Here is a 15,847-nt window from a genome sequence, read left to right on the forward strand (position 1 = left end):
TGCTCATTTCTACTCATCACTTTTAATTTGCTGCTTTAACCACATGTATGGCATAAGAGGGGGCAATGATTGAAGATCTCAGCCTCATTACTGTTTGCTTTTCCTCATAGTAACAATTTCTCTGTAAGGTTGTTAGTGGAAAAATAAGGATAATCTGAGAATAAATACGGTAATCACAGAAAGAGCAGTTTTTACAGGTCAGTTAGGAATCTCTCTTTTAAGAAAAGCCTGATGGAAGAAATAAAATAATTGTGTTTCTAAGAAAGGTAATATGGCTTAATTCTTCTTTTCAAATAATATTTAATATTTTAAAATAATATATTTTAAAAGGTATGCTTCTGTATCTCGCAGATAGAGGCATCACTGTTTGCTTTGGACATCTACAAAATGTAGTTTAAATGAGTTAGAAAGGAAAGGAGGTTTAATGATGTGTATTTTTATTTTTTTTAATTTAAATGTAAGTCCTTGAAATGGATTCAAGTAGTTCTGCTCTCCCTAATACAGTACAAAACTGCCAGAATGTTGAGGTACATAATTATTCAAGAGTGAAGTATATTAACATAAATCTACTTTCATTAAAAGTTATTAAAAAACCAGAAATATAAGATCCTTCATTCAAAAAAGAAAAAGAATGCTACTAGAAAGCTTTAAGTAGTTGACAGGGGACTCATGTTGTCCGGGCAACAGAGTTCACATTGTTCTTCAGCCCTGACCTAGTGAGTCTGTTTCTCTTACTGCAGTCATGGAAAGAAAACAACATTTTGAATGTAGATTTAATTTGCAGAAACTGTTCCCAAATGAAGTTTAAAAATATTTTGCTTAATTCTGGAATTAGGAAAAGGAGAAGTCGTTAACAATAAATACACATATAGGTCAGCTTCATTTGGATTGGATAGACATATCTCTGTGTGAAAGAAGATTGATGAGTTGTGGAACTCATTGCCTAACAATTCCATGTGTGGAACTGTTAGGCAATAAGTTCCATTGAAATCAGTGTGCTGCGCTCCATTTTTGCCTTAAACCTAATTGATTGTACTGTATTTGAGATTGCTGTTCAATGGTGTTGGGAAAAGGGGGGGATATTACATAGCACTGATATAGCAATGCCTCTTTCATGGGCTGAGGACACAATGAATGCAGTATCATGGGTAATTACAGAAAAACCATGTTGACAAAGTAGGGTTCTGCCATGATTAGGTACAAGTAGGGACATGGCCCTGTCATGTTCACTGATTCAATGTAGTTTATACATCGTAACGTTTCACATGCCATGGCGCTGACACGTGTTTCTGTTTGGGAGTGTCATGAGTGAGGATGGCGAGCAGGGGGCTCCCATCCAGGCTGTAAAGCGCAAGCGTAGTACTGAGGAATTAGGTGGCCATTCAAAGAGACACAGATCGGGCCCGCCTTAGTCTTTGGGGTTTATATGTCTGGGTTTTCCCATGCTTCTTCAGTTTGTTAGGATTCTCTGTTATGTAGCAGTAAATAAACACTAGAGACCTATTCCTTGTCTCAGCGTGGTTCCTGGCTGTTAGGACAGGGAGGGAGCTGCTGTGAGACCTTGTACCAAGCTCTGTATGTGAAATCAGTACAATGGAATGTGTTTGGGTTATGCTATCTGTTCAAGGCCTTTTCCCGCAGACCATCAGAAACCGTTAGGAGCACCTGGGATTGTGAGCCTGGGAAGATTCTATGGGGGGAGGGATTTCACTTGCACCGAGGGTTTTTAGTTTGAATTTGGCGCACTTTCATCATTCTCAGCTTTCTCTGTGATCCTGCATACTATTCTTCAATAAATCAGATATCTTTGAATTTCTGCTCATGAGTCTGATAGTGTTGTAGAATAGGCAACCATTACAGGCCCTTAATAATATAACCCAGTTATAATCTCATAAAAACTTGTTTAGTCTTTGAGCTGGTCATTCATCCATCCAAACTCTCAGCAACTTTTTAAGGCCTTTAAAAAGAACTTGAATCTGTTGAGAAAACTATTACGTTGAACAATTTTATAGCCTTTTTTTTCAAAATAGATTATGGATTCTTGATGGGAGTAATAAAGTTTGGAAGAAAGCCAATTTGGGGGGAAAAGTCCATTTCTCAAGATGATAGCTTATCCTGGTATAGATTATCCAAATGCATTGAACCTGTTTATGTGCAGAGAATATAATAATTTAGTTTTATATTATACTGATAATATAATGAACAACGAAAAAGCTGTCCCCAAAAAAATCCCTGAATGTTGCTGCTAGGGGTAATTATATATTAAAAAGTCCTGGCGTTGGACTGTCCAGCCATTGATGCAGAGCCATTAAATAATAATTGGATCAATGTACCGCAGGGATAGGAAGCAGAGATTAGAAAGCATGGAGCCACAAGACACTTTGGCTCACCTTTCATATTTTTGGATTATTTTGCTGAAAATGGGAAACTGGCAGGGTGAAAGCAAACATCAACCTTAAGTATCATCTTTATTTTCAGAAATGTTTCTGAAACCAACCTAAGTCCCTAAGTCCCTAAGTCCCATTAATATTATTCAAAAATAAACTACTGCTATCAGTATCTGGGCTGCAAAAATCCAGATGACTACTTGATGGAAGCCAAGAATTTTATGTACTGTATCACCTTACTGTCACCTAGTGGTCATCTTGATTCTGCAGCTCAAATCAGGTAGCTTTAAAAAATAAGCAAGAAAGCTACCTTCAGCCTATTGTTCTTCTGTCAAGAAAAAAGACAAATTTTCTGGAGAAGTACATAGCAACCTTGGAGATTAGGAGGGGCCAGAAAGCAAAGCTCAGCTGTTTGTTTTCTGGCAAGGGTTTTTTTTTGCATCTGCCCATGCCTGCTGACGTTACCATTTTTAAGGCCCTACAAGGCACAGAAAAAATAGACCAGGCTATTTGTGGCTATCTGTGGGACTGACTGTCCCCCATTGTTTCTGCCCACCCCACCAGATCTAGCAGGAAGGGCACGCTTTGTGTCCCTCCGTCAAACAATACCACCGTGTTGGACCCTGGAGTCAGGCCTTCTCTGTGGCTACACCTGCCCTGTGGATGGCTATCCCTCCAAAGAGCTGGATGGCCCAAATACTTTTAGCTTTCCATAAGACTCTGAAGATTTGGCTGTTCCCCCAGGCTTTGGGGCCAGGTAGTTAGGTGAGCTCTGTTGGTGATGTGGCTTTTTGTTTGAGGGTTCATGTTTAATCAGGAAGTCAAGGGTTTAATCTTTGAATGCCAGGGTCACAGCTGTGAGATCGGTGGCTCAAATAAATAAATAAATAAATTTACCATTTACAAATGGCAGCCTTTTTCTGAAAGGGTGACTAAAAGAGATTGCCTACCCTTGTCGTTTTTTTCACAGATTCAGTCCTTGTTCTGATCATAACAGGCTAGAATTTAGAAAGCTGTAGATATCTGAAAAAAAACCCCACAGGAATTTGTTTGGAGATATATAATACATCATTCATATATATATATATATATATATATATATTTGTTTGGTGATAGACAGACAGACACAGACACAGACACACAGCCTGCATCTCTATCCCCTGGGTTTGGAAATATTTTATTCAAGAATAATAAACATCAATAATTAGGATCATAGTAGTTACTATCTCCTCGGTTCTCATTTTCTTCTTGGCTTTGGTCAATGCTGTAAAAATGGGAAGAGATGGAATGATTGAATATACTAATTAAGTTGTTATCTTGTCTCCCTATTGTGCAAGCAGCAGCTGATAATTACTTTAGTTGAGCTAGGTTTCCATCCCTCTCTAAAAGAGACATGAAGATGTGTGTAGAATCAAAGCTCATTATTTAGCAAAGATCTCAAAGGGACATTATTTTAAAGTTGTATTGTGAAATGTGTATCATACGATGACAAAAAAGCCCTCTTCTATTTATATGTTGTACAAGATAAGTTAATCAATTCATCTCTTTTACTAGTATTTGCTTCTTCCTTGAACAAATTGAGTTAAACTTCCCTTTATCAGAGAAACTATGGCATGTCAAGTTTAGGAATGGATGGATCAACCTGTTTCTTTTTCAGTTCCACATGCATTCATTCATAAGACACTTCCAGCCTTTTTTACATCAATCTCTGAATTAGCAAATCCATTAACAATATCCAATTCTGTTTTTTCACTGAGAGAAGAGCATGAAACAAAGAGAAAGATTTCCTTTCCCCTTCATTTCCCATGTCCTCTAAATCTACTCTGGTGGGTAGACTTCAGTCATCTCAAGCAGTTATGATTGAGAAGTGGCCTAGAGGACTTTCAGGGAAGAAGAAAGCAGAGAGTGAATCTATTTTATGAGTTCAAGTCTGTTTGCATAATATTTTATTATTTTGTAACATGTTATACAAAATGGATATTAGTTCACATTTTCTCTAAAATAAATGTGCTATCCTAAAATATGTATTTTAATAGAGTCCTTGCTATATTGAGCTGAAAATCACAATTGCAAAATCTTGAAAAAGTGTGAAAAAGAAAAGATAACTGTCTTCTGATTCTCATATTATTTCAGAAAGTATGAATCAAGATTGTTTACTTTTAAAGAAGTGAACAAAATTGTCAATCATCCTATTAGGATGAAGACATGACAGTTTTCTCCAACCTAATATTCTTCAGATATGTTACATTACAATCTGCCTTATCTTATGATGGCTTTGAATTAAGGAAATTTTAGACGAATAAATTTCAAGAACTCTAGGCTGGGTCAACTGTACTAATGTTAGACATTGAGAATAATGATGGTTACTGCTGAACTAAGAAAAGTGAAATAAAAAGTTGCTCACCAGCCTGGAATGGTGCTCGACACCATTTTTTTCTGTTTCTGTTCAGTTAGACCTGCTTTCCAGATAATAACTCCCAGAATTGCAGGTAATATATCCATCAGATCTTGGCATAGACTAAATATTATTAACTATCTGTGTTTCTCCATGGTTTCAGACTATAGCTTTCTCCATTCCTACATAAAGATACAAGAGATTGAATTTAAGGCTTTAGGATGCTCTATCATTGTCTCACCACCCTTAATCATCATATTACTTTGACTTTTAATAAAGAATTATATATTAATTATTAAAGTCATATAAGAGTTTATACAGAAAAACAAAATTAAAAAACACAAATGCTTAAAAATATTATTTTAAGACATTCATCTTCAAATCCAAGAGTTCAAAAGGATCCAAAATTCAGGGTAGATCTGCCACCTGATTTAGAGAAAATTTGGAAAAGTATGATTTTATGTTGCAAATATATACGTATTTGTTCTTATCTTAGTGTTCAACTTTATTTTATTTATTTTCTAGATTTATATCCTCCGAATTCAAAGTAATAGTTGTTCTTTATTCAAAATGGAGCGAATGTGCCGAAGTGTCATTACACTGTCAATTTTATAGTGCTCATTTGAATGTTTTATTTTCTTGATCAGGTGGGATATGTCTGTGTCTATATTCACATACAAACAGACAGGTTGGATATATGTTATTTATTTAATATGCAAATATCAGCTAGTTAACACAAAATTATTACTAATAAAATAGGCAAAATCATTTATGGCATCTTCTCATATACAGGAAACACTTAATGAGGACTGATTTTTTCTTAGGAATTTTTTCTGAAATATCTCTTATAGTGCTAATGTGCCCCAAGCAAAAAAGGAAGTCAGCAAAAAGGTTTGTTTATTCCTTTTCTGTCACATTTTTAAAAATGAATAACTGATTTTATTCATTTAAATATTGGCAGCTTTTCTTTTCTTAACAAGCCCATAGCAATTTATATATTTTAGGCCTACTTACAGGTAGTAAAGTGATTTTAAATTTTATATTCACTATATTCAATATTTTTATTAGTAGTGGTTCTGCTGAATCTGTTTTCTCATCAAAAAGTTCAGGGACCTCTAGGCAGCTGATGCAAATAAGATTTACTGCTGAAGAATCCTTGCATAGCAATAAGATTTTACCAAAAGCTAAATATAATGCAATGTGAAAATCTGTTAAATGCAGATTTAAGCAAAGAGTTTTTATCATTTAAGGACTATAAAATAAGGAACAGTGAAGTAAATGATCAACCCTTAGTGGCTAGCAAAATAATGTGCTGAAAACTACATCTAAGTTATTATGGATAATGGGAAAGAGGAATTTGATCTGTTCCATGAACAGTATCAATCTCAGTATACTTCTGTTGTCATTTAGTTGCTTTCAACTCTTTGTGACTTCATTGACATCATCTCTCCAGTATTCCCTATCAGTAACTGTTTGAGTTTTTATAAGTTTATGCTTGTGTCATCAGTGGTAGAATCTAGCCAGCTTGTCTTCTCTTGGCCGCTTTTTTTATTGCCTTTAATTTTTCAAAGCATCTTCTCCAGTGTTTCTTTTCTTTACATTATGTGTCCAAAATATTGAAGCTTTAGCTCAGGGTTTCTCAGCCAGGGTTCATGGAACCCTGAGAGGTCACTAGGGATTCCCTGGGCAGGGCCGCAACTAGGGTCTGTGTCACCCGGGGCAAACATGGATTCCGCGCCCATTTTGGCACCCCCCAGCACTCATTTTGGCACCCCCCAGCGCTCATTTTGGTGCCCCACCAGCGCGGCACCCAGGGCACATGCCCCGGTTGCCCCCCACACTAGTTGCGGCCCTGTCCCTGGGAGATCATGGTTTATTTAAAAAGAATATTTCAAATTCGGGCAATTTAACATTAAAGAGGTAAGTTGCATTCTTTATTTTTAGTTTAAGAATACTGTTAATTCACATATGCAGGCCTACTGTCATGAGTAAGGATGGCGAGCAGGGGGCTCCCATCCAGACTGTTAAGCGCATGCGTAGCACTGAGGAATTGGGCAGCCATTCAAAGAGACACAGATCGGGACCGCCTTAACCTTTGGGGTTTATATGTCTGGGTTTTTCCCACACTTCTTCAGTTTGTTAGGATTCCTGATATGTACTAGCAATAAACATTAGAGACCAGTTTCTCAGCGTGTTTCCTGGCTGTTAGGACATCTACACATGAAACAAATATAATAATTTTGTAACTTCTGGCCTATATTTGAGCCTGAATGTGCAGGGGTTCCCCAAGGCCTGAAAAATATTTCAGTGTTCCTCCAGGGTCAAAGAGTTGAGAAAGGCTGCTCTATTTTCATTGTTAGTGCTTCCACTAAGCAGTCTTCTTTTACTTCATCTCGAACTGAACGATCTGTTCTTATTGCAGACCAAGATATTCACAACAATTTTCTCTAGCATCACAGTTCAAAGGCATATATTTTACTTTGTTCAGACTTTCTGATGATTCAACCTCCCCAACCCTATTTTACAACTAGGAAAACCACAGCCTTGACAGTACATTGCCTTTATTGTCACAATGTAATATATCTGCACTTTAATCTTTTAGCCCTATCTATGATAGTCTTTCTCCAAAGTAGTAATGATCTCTTTATTTCATCAGCATCAGCATCATCCTCATTCTCAGATTAAATTTATAGCCCACCTTTATTTTGCACAATTGAAAGTGGCATACATAGTGCTCCTTCCTCCTATTTTCCTACAACAAAAATTCTGTGAGATGGGTTAGGCTGAGAAAGAATGATTGGCCCAAAGCCACCCAGCCAGCTTTCATGCCTAAGGGAGAACTGGAATTCATAGGGTACTGGTTTCTAGTTCAAAATCAAAACCACTTAATAGCTACAGTCACTATCCCTGTCTGTTAGGAAGATAAAGTCCATTAATAACTCAACTTTTTCTCTATCTCTTGGCATTGTCTGTTGACATAATCTTAGTTGTTGTTTTTCAGTTTTGAGCAGCAGACTAGCTTTTGTACTCTCAGTTTCAGTGAGAGATTACTTAAGCACTGCTCACTTCCAGCCATCAGAGTGGCATCATAACCCTATTATCATAATTATAAATAATTATTATTATTTAAAATCCCGTGCAACCCAATATGTTAGATCCATCTCTCATTTTCTTCCAACACTTTGAATCTCAACCTCTATGTCTTCTAACCCTAGTACTATACACACTATTTTCACTTTTATGCATTTTAATGCATTTTTAAGATTTGTTTATGTATTTATTTCCACTCCAATCCTGATCCTGAGTCTTACATACCATATTTTTGTAAATGAGGTTTAAAATATAGAACATCTATAATAATCAAACCACATAATATAACTCAATTTAGTGCCAGAGATAAATATAATAACTCTACTTCAATTAGCCTCCCAAACTATAAGACAGAAGAATTCACCCTTCCTTCCTTAAGGTCTCCTGAAAAAAGCAGGATTTGAGGGCCTCCAGCAGAGTAGGGATTGTCTCGGGGGACTGCTTTTCCAAGGAAGAAGGTGGGGGGACAGCCATTGAAAAAGGCTCACTCCCAGGCCCCTGATGATGCCAATCCCTGAGGTGTTCTCTCATTGTCCCTTGCAGAAGACTTCACTGAACTCTATCACACAGAACTGATTGCAAGCCATCGCGGTAGAATAGCCATCCACCCTCCTTTATCTTGTCATTTTCACCTCCTAAATGTACATTGCTCCCAAAGCAGAGGTACAGTGGGGAAAACACCTGTTTTTTTGCCAAGCTGCTGGATTGGGGAGTGGGGGGGCTCTTTTCATGTGTACCACCCCAAGACTGCAAGTGGTATTGTAAAAATGTTGGGATGTCTCCATAGGCAGAAAAGTATTTTCTGCATGAGGTAAGCCTCACTGTTTCTCTGAACGGACTACCTGGCAAATCATTCTGATTTTTTCTGGCTGTTCAGGGGCCCTTACATACTTCCTTGTTTTATGAAGGTTGAATTATCTTTTTTATGCACAACACACAACAGGCTAGTTTAGCAGATGGTAGAATGCTATGTTGTTATCTTAGTAAGAATTGAAAACAAATTTTAGTGCTCTCCCATCTGTGATTCAGTAGGATGATCTACAAAGCTCTTGAAACATGGGCTTCTCAAAACCACATGTACATTCTCTTTCATAACTGTTCCACAGTTGAACAGGATTATACAGTTTCTTCCTATAGTAGCATTATCTTCCTATAGATGTTAATTATAGTTATCTAATGATAGTTTCTGCATCAACTGTTTTTAGTATTGAATATTATCTGCTAGTTCTTGCTTCTGGTGCTTTCGTGTAGCAATATAAAGTTTCATGTTCCCATGTATCTCCACAGACCTGCCTAAAAGCTATAAAAGAGGGAAAAAAGATATCTGGTTCAAAACATACAAACACACACACATACTCATGCTTGTAACAATATCATTTGTAATTTCAACCTATGAATTCAGCAATAGATAATTCATGAAAGTCAAATGGTTGCTCTTCTGTTCTGTAATGTACATCTGTGGGTTAATTCAGGATTTTAGTGAATTGAACTGATATCTCTATCAGGATCAGCTTGCTGTATAGAACTGTACAGTTGTGTTTAAAAATGAAACCTATGCAAGAAATGTCACAGGTGGTAGCTAGTAATTAGCCATCTGTGGATGTTAAGGATTTTACAATATTTGACTAGTGTACAGATAATCAGTACAATCAAGAGGTTTCTTACCAAGGTAAGGTTCAATTGCCAGAAATATTCCTCTGATAGAAAATGTAATATCTGTAACTTTTAAAATATGTATACACTCTCTTCACCAATTTATCCCATTAAATTCTAATAGAGAGAAGGAAACAATACATTGTCAGCAAAAAAGCAACTGCTCTTCATTTAGGTAAATATAATTGTTTCATAACTTAGACTGATAGTTTAATGGGTCTGTACATGTTCATATGAGAAAATCATACTTATATAGCAAATACTGAATGTTGATCAGTATTTAAAGACCACACAATTTATGTCATTCCCCTCAACAATTCAATAACATCTCAAATAACAGTTGGATATGTCTTTACAGATCTTTAGATTACATATCTACAACTCTGAAATTTCTAGCTAAATATTATAGAAATATTAATACTGACTCTGAATGATTGTTTCATTCAAGTTGTGATGCTGCTGCTGCTGCTGATGATGATGATCCAAGACCAAATCAACAAACATTAAAACCTTTAGAACAGTTAAAATGTATATATGAAAATTATAGAAAGCTAGAAAGAAACTGTGAGAAAGGTACCACTCAATTCCTATAATGTAAAGCTGTAGATAAAAAATTCACCAGTGCTCTTGATACATCTAAAAACTGATCACTTAAAAGGAAAGCAGTGATCTTCTCATTGTGAGGGTAATTAATTTTTTTAATAACTAGAGTTGTGAGTTTTGATTGCTATTGCATATACAGTGGACACTTTAATCGAATATGGAATAGAGATTCAACCTCTGTATTACAACATACACAAATATGGGAGGTTGAAATATCTTCCAGTTGTCACTCTGGAAGAACCCCCCAGTGGAGCCTGCATGATCGTAAGAAGTAGCCAGGGAGAGTCCAGGAGGATGGGACCATTCTACCATAATAGAGATGGGAGATTTGGGCCCTATATCTAAGTCGCAGACCCCCTGCTTGAATTCTGCTAAGGTTTTTTCAAAGCCTAAAGTCAGTAAGCCTGGTACTACCATACCACAATACATCAGATCTTGGTCAATATTTGAAAGGCTTTGTCATGGTGACAAGTGCTGCTACCCTTGCATACACTCTCCCAATGTTTATCATCTAGATACATGTTTATTTAATAATTATATTTATATATTGTCATTATCAAAAGACTGACTTCTGGTGGTTGTCAGTAAGTACTGTTCTAACAGACTACAGTAAGTAGAAAATAAGAGGCAGTCAGAAAATGTACCCAAACCTGTTTGTTAAGCTCCAGCAGATTGCTTTTGTTTAAGATCAATCTAAAATGAAAAGATAATCCAGTTAGCATATTACTAAAAACCAAATTTTGGGGGCGAAAACGGTGGCAATATAAATTAGGATCAAGGAAAGAAGGTGTTAAAAACCAACACTTGAAATTGCTGCGAACAAAAGCCTCATTAAGTCTATAGTTTGCATACTTGAGCATTTCCTACTACTTCATGCAAGCAATAAAATAACTATTATTATTAAATTTGGGCAACTGATTAGCTAACAAATCAAGCTATGATTGTTTAATCTTGGTTGATTTTAACAAGCCACATTGGAACAAACCAAAGACATAATAGAGACCTGTGATTATTTCAGAAGTGAAAGCTTTTGATCTCTTGTGAAAGAGAAGATGGGAAAAAGGAGTATCAGATATTCAAGCTTGTATAGACCTATCTTTATGACAATATATGGATTGTCATTATTTATGGAATTGGGTCAGTAGGTGGAGATTTGGGGATGCTAGAGAGATATCTACCGTATACCCTTCTTCCCATATAGCAGCAGTTAAAACACATTTCGTCTCCTTTCCCCAGTGAACGAAGGCAATGGACTAAAGGAGTTACTTTAAAACCTCTTTGCTTGTAAGAACAACAACAAAAACCTCTAATTCTTTAGTTTCGATTCTCTATTTCTCTTCTGGTCTTTTTCAAACTTAGAAAGTTTGAAGTTTTATTTTGTTTTGTTTGTTTTCCTCCTCTATGACTTTGAAAAACTCATGAAAAATACCCAGGAATCAATGATGATTTACAAAACTGAAACATCTTTAAAGACAGAATTCTGATAATGCTAACAGTGCTTTCTGTGATCTTCTGCAGAAGCAACCTATGTTGGAAGAAAGAATAATTAGGTAAAGTAGGTGATCATCAAATGAACAGATGAAAGGGTACAAAGCTTCTCCAACAATAAATTGACTCAATTAGGAAGCAATTTTCTGCAAATCACATTGGTCAGCTCTGTCTTCAGATGAAAGAATAGCTGTCCCAAACTATAAACAAGAAAGATGGAATTAATATTCTTGTTTCCAAATACTTGCTCTTAGGTTTTCCACTTCTTTGTATTTACAGTAATGACATCATATTTGATTTTGATGTCCAAATAATCTTTGTATTATTGAGTAATTTTATTGATTTTTTCTTCTTTCAGTATAATTAAAATCAAGGAAATGTTCATTTAGTAAATGCCCATTCAAACGGGAGCCACACCAATTTCTCCCCATCCCTATTCATTCCTGTGTACCTTTACTTTTTCATTAAACAAACTAGTAAATAACAATCTTTCTTATTTCAGTGTCTCTTTCAAACCCCTTTACATGATTCAAATAGAGCTTGGTGCTTTTAAACAGTGGTCAGGTTGACTCTCAAGAGGGACTTCATGAACATTATAGCATGATGATGATTTTAACCTGTTTATTAGCACCAGTATATTCCAACAACTTAGTATTTGCACTTGTTGTGATTAGGGGCTGCTTCAGTCTGGTTGTTCCTCTTCTGGTTGCTACCGAGCTCCAGCCCAAGCTCTAAGCCAAGCTCCAGGCAGGAATTGCCCCACAATGGGCTGCTTACCATAGCTTGTGGTCCTGGCAATTGACTAATAGCTCTCTTGCTTGTACTGTATTGTATGATGGTTTGTGCACTCTGTTAAGTCTCCTTTCTTTAGTGCTGGTATGTAGATAATCCTCTTCTACTCTGTTAGTCACTATTCCACTCTCCAGATTTGCTGGCATAGCTTGGTTAGAACCCTTATTGATTCTTCTTTTGTTGCTTGCCATATTTCTGTAGCTTTTCAGCTTAGTAATAACCAGCATGCTGATCTTACTTCATCTTCTAGTACGACAGGTTTTTGTAAGTAGAGAGTATCTTCTAAGGTCTCTTGGATGTTGACATCTCTGCTGTACTAGTAGTGACTAGTAGGGTCCTTTTTTGTAGCATTTTCACCAATATAAGTTGAGCAGGCAGTGTTCCAAAGACTGGGACTATATGAGCATTTATTTCATTATATAAGAATAAAAAAACATTCATCAATTAGTCTGTAAGTGTAACCAGTAATCTCTCAAACTGCTGACAAAATGAAATCGTTCTTGCAGAGGAACAATCCAAACCAGGGAACCTTGAACCAAATGTTAATACCAGCTTTTGGGGAAATGCACATCCTCTGTCTCAAGAGGCTTTTTTTGTTTTGTTTTTTACAATTTTTCTAGTTTTCAAACCCACCTTCAGTTTAGTCCTCCTGAAACAGACTCTGGAGGAAACTAATCTCTTTTTCTGTTAGGAATGAGAAGGGCTTTGTAGATATTAGTCTTTTTTCAAGTTAATAAATTAGCCATAACCAAAGTAAAGGTCTTTGGGCAGAGGATAAAAAACCCTCTAACAGATGGCAAATTCATGGGAACCAATTCAAACAGGAGACTCAAATAAATACCTGGGGTTTGTATTTCAGGCTAGCAGTAGGAAAAGCTCAGGCTGAATACTCTGCTGACTGTGCCCAAGGAAGCATGGATGCTATGGTTTTCTCTATATACATAATGGCTTTTACGTTCTAGGTGTCCTCAAGATATTTGAGACCATGTTGCTCTTCAAATTACTTTACTGAATGCAATTGTATTCCTATTGGGAGCATAGACAGCTTAATTGGTACAGTCCAAGTTTTTATGATCTATATTGGTGTCTCCAAATGGCCCACTAATAGGGCACTACAACTAAATCAGGTTTTGTCACAGTTGAGGTCAGGATAATAACCATATTATTTATGGTTAGAATGTAAATTCACATCAGCTGGCCTAGCATCATTCCCAAAGGAAGAAAATTCAAGTTAGTTTAGTAAAGGACACTGGAATAAAAGCTCCATTCCCCCCCCCCCCCCCCAGTTCTTGATGTTTATTTTTGCATAGGACTTTGACATTTGTAGAAGATCCATGAAACAACAGACCTCAAATCTGTTGTACATCTGAAGCCAGATTTCCAACTATCTATACACAGGAAACATCTGTTCCTGCTGGTACCCTCACCTAAATTGTAGTATGAAAGCCCTGCCAAATTTTCATTTTGTACTGAATAAATACCATTATCAGAAGTCAAATATTTAACCAGTATTTCTGTCCATGACAGGGTAGAGTGGGAGAAGGGCACTTTGAAACGATGAGTTATGATCTTTTACACTACTCATTTTGTAGAGTTGCCTGTACAGTGTTGATTACATAAAAAAAAAAAAAAACTATTCCATGCAGGCAGATAGAATTTTATACATTTTATCTTCTGTTTCATCAAAAAGTGAACATTTCCAGAAGCATAGTCCAATTTTGTGTAATTGCCTATTCTATCTGTAGTTAGTTGATCAGTAAGTAATAAGCAATAAGAAATAAAGTACTCGTTTGTGATAGCAAGGTTTTTAAGAATGTATTGTTGGCAGATTGCTGGGAAAGCCTTTAGCCCAGGAGAGATCAGAAAAGTCACACACACCAGGCATTTCTATAAAAATAATTTTTTATTTACAGAAAGCAAAACATATTTAAAAAAAGGCTTCTGCATTCTTGCAGCCAGCTCAGAGCAGCTACATGCCTACACAGAAGGGAAACAGAAACTAAAAAAGTCCAAGCAAGTTCCTTCCCCCCAGGTGCAAAAATCAACATCTGAAAAGGGGACAGTTGAATTCAACCTCTGCACCCGGCCAAAATGATTAGTTACCATAGTAACCTTAATCTGTAGTAGAAAACATTAACATGTATAGTATATATTTTTTAATCTTGGCTATTAATCTAACAAGAGATCTGTATTCTCTTCTGTTCTGTTCCTTTTCCCCATCCCTATTTTGCAGTAGAATCTTACCTGATTTTAATATCTTGAAGCCAAAATCCTTCCCACCTACCTACTTAACTACCTGTGTATGTTCTCATGAAACTTATTTTGACTTTTCTTCATGTTATATATAATATGGCTGGGCGAAAGCTGGCTGAATTTAGATTATAAATTTTTCCATTGGTATTAACTGATCGATTGATTCGCTGAAGGCAGTGAATATATATATATTATTTGAACTTTCAAAGCCACAGATACGGCCTTTGGGCTTGAAAATACCTCAACACAAATAGCAAATTGTAAGTGAATACTAGTGATTGGGGAGTAGGTAATTAATTATCATATAGAGATAAGTAAATTGGAGGATTAAAGGATGGCATTTTATATAAACATCTAGTGATGAATTGAAAGTGAATTAAAGTCACTTCTTTCTTCTCAAGCATCAAACTCGTTAACCTGCCAGTTAAAACATTACATTTCAAGAACATTAAGGGGGGGAAAAAAAACCCTAACTTACTTTTTCTCTTATGATACTGAAATGTTTAATCATGCAGACATTATTGTTATTGATATTTTTTCCAAGCACCTTTCAACCTTTCTGTTGTCTTTCTAATCTTACATTTAACACAACAGATTATTTTACAGATTTGTCTTCTGAATATTGGTGGTTTGTTTTTCCCTATTGGTCTATGGATAATGGAATCTTCAAAGTTCTAATGGAGATTCCTTTACAAAATGATAATTATAACAACAAAAAGTCTAAAACAAATCAGAAAATGGATAAATATCTTAAAAATAATCTCATTGCTTTTTCTTCCTTCCTGTTTCCCAAGCCTGTTTCCTTCCTTTTTCAAAACTTTTTACTGGTAAAAAGTGACATTTGGGTCTACTTACATAATTATATATAGCTTTTTTTCCAATTAGGTACAACTGATTCATGGAAAATAGTAGAGTGAGGATGATGACCACAATTAGTCAACAGTCTACAGATGGTTTGTTATTGCGTTGATTTAATATTTGGTTTAAAACAGCCTGTCCTAGCAGTGAGGAACCATGCTGAGATGAGGAATAGGTCTCTAGTGTTTATTACTGCTACATAAGACAGAAAATCCTAACAAACTGAAGAAGCGTGGGAAAACCCAGACAGATAAACCCCAAAAGTCAAGGCGGGTCTGTTCTGTGTCTCTTTGAATGGCTGCTTAACTCCTCAGTACTACGTTTTCCC

At 36.1% G+C, this 15,847-nt stretch overlaps 1 protein-coding gene across 2 annotated transcripts in view; it reads left to right on the top strand.

The window, feature by feature from the left end:
- The window catches only part of PRKG1 (protein kinase cGMP-dependent 1), a 776,897-nt gene that overhangs the window by 547,824 nt on the left and 213,226 nt on the right, over window positions 1-15,847 (top strand). The window lies entirely within an intron of this gene.

Source organism: Candoia aspera, chromosome 6 (genome assembly GCF_035149785.1).
Source record: "Candoia aspera isolate rCanAsp1 chromosome 6, rCanAsp1.hap2, whole genome shotgun sequence".
In the NCBI taxonomy this organism is placed as follows: Eukaryota; Metazoa; Chordata; class Lepidosauria; order Squamata; family Boidae; genus Candoia; species Candoia aspera.